The sequence below is a fragment of the Otolemur garnettii genome, unplaced genomic scaffold (assembly GCF_000181295.1).
Source record: "Otolemur garnettii isolate 467f Iridium unplaced genomic scaffold, OtoGar3 scaffold00147, whole genome shotgun sequence".
NCBI lineage: Eukaryota > Metazoa > Chordata > Mammalia > Primates > Galagidae > Otolemur > Otolemur garnettii.
This window is the reverse complement of record NW_003852542.1, coordinates 858,021-860,292: the sequence shown is the minus strand read 5'-3', so window position 1 is coordinate 860,292 and position 2,272 is coordinate 858,021.

The following is a 2,272-nucleotide window of genomic DNA, read 5'->3' as shown; positions in this document are numbered from 1 at the left end:
GTTGCAGCCGTCATTGTTGTTTGGCGGGCCCAGGCTGGATTTGAACCCACCACCTTAGGTGTATGTGGCTGGTGCCTTAGCCACTTGAGCCACAGGTGCCGAGCCAGAAAAGAGAATTATTTAGCTCATGGTTCTATAGGCTAAGAAGTTCAAGGGCATGGCCCTGGCTTTGGGAGAGGGGCTCTCATACCACATCACAACGTGGCAGACACCATCTGCAGGGAAGCAGACTTGTGGGAAGAGAGCACTGAGGGGCATCCTGGCTTTATGACCACTCACCCTTGCGGGCACTAATCCATTCCCATGAGAACTACTCCAATCTCTGGAATTCACTCACTGCATTGGGAACAGCAGAAGCCATTCATGAAACCCAGACATGTCCAGTTAGGCTTTGCCTCCCAGCACTGACAGACAAGCAAACTATATCCAAATCACAGCATATGCCGAGAACATTTTGGCTGAGCAACACGCCAGAATGTGCCTATTAATTTCCAAACATTAAGAAATCTGTATGTTTTGGGCAGCACTTGTGGCTCAGTGGGTAGGGCGCCAGCTCCATATACCAAGGGTGGCGAGTTCAAACTGGGCCCTGGCCAAACTGCAACCGAAAAATAGCTAGACATTGTGGCAGGTGCCTGTAGTCCCAGCTACTCCGGAGGCTGAGGCCAGAGAATCGCCTAAGCCCAGGAGTTGGAGTTTGCTGTGAGTTGTGTGACACTATGGCACTCTACCGAGGGTGATAAAGTGAGACAATGTCCCTAAAAAAAAATAAAAAAGAAAAAAATAAGAAATTTATATGTTTTTTCCACTTGCCCGAGGTACACAGAGTAGTCAAGCTTACAGACACAAAAAGTAGAATGTTGGTTACCAGGGACGGGGCGGGGAGGGGGTTTGGGGGGGGGTGTTGACAGTGCAGAGTTTCAGTTGGAAGCCTGAAAAAGTTCTGGAGATGTACACTGGTGATGTTTGTGCAACAATGTGAATATATTTAATGCCATAGAGCTATACACTTAAAAATAGTTAAAAGGATACATTTTATGTTGTGTATATATTTTACCACAATAATATATATACACACACACAAACACATATAAAAGAAGTGTCTCTCAGTATGACATAAAATCTGGAAATGATAAATTAAAAAAATAAACTAATACTTTGCTCACACTTTCATAATCAAACTTTCTGCATTGAAAAAATGACATGAACAATATCAAAAAGCAAAGAATAAACTAGGAAAACATAAATAAAATCAGCTGGGTCCCTTCTATACCCTGAGGAGAAAAACCAACAGCAGAGGACAAAAGTGATTTTTAAAATTTAACCGTTCTGGCTCAGTGCCTGCAGCACAGTGGTTACAGCGTCGGCCACGTACACCAAGGCTGGTGGGTTCAAGCCCAGCCCAGGCCAGCTAAATAACAACAAAAAATAGCTGGGCATTGTGGTGGGCGCCTGTAGCCCCAACCTTGGGAGGGTGAGGCAAGAGAATCGCTTAAGCCCAAGTGTTTGAGGTTGCTGTGAGCTGCGATGCCATGGCACTCCACCCAGGGTGACATAGTGAGACTCTGTCTCAAAAAAAAAAAAAAATTAACCATTCATTCATTTAGCCCATATTTATTTAACCCTTATGTATTAGACACAATTCTAAGTGCTAGGAATACTGCAAAAAGAAGGCAAGGAGATTCCATTTCCTTTGGGGTCAACAACAAACTAAGTAAGGGAAACACATGCAATGTTGGAAAGTAGTAAGTGGAGAAAACAAAGCAGGCAGGGAGTGGCAGAGAGCTGTGACGCCAGACTGAGGTTCCACAGGTGCCCCAGAGCAGGTGGCATTTGAGCAAAGCCTTGAGGAAGGGAGACGCTTCTCTTTAGGAGCACTGCGGCCTAACCACCCAGGGAGCACAGAGCCTGAGGAGGCCAGAAGCCAGCCTTAAACCGTAGAGTGAGGTCTGCAAGGTTAAGGGGTCCCTCCTCAGGATTGTAGAGCAGCAGGTGAGCCGTTATAAAGTCTATGACTCTCACCTCCAATAAGCTGGGAGCCACTGGAAAGCAATGAGCAAAGGGGTGGTTTCTTTTTCTTTCTTTCTTTTCTTTATTTTTTTTTTTTTTTTGAGATAGCGTCTCACGTTGTCGCCCTCAGTAGAGTACTGTGGTGTCATTGCTCATAGCAACCTCAGATTCTTGGGCTCAAGTGACTCTCTTGCCTTAGCTTCCCAAGTAGCTGGGGCTACAGACATCTGCCACACACCAGGCTATTTTTTTTTTTTTTTTT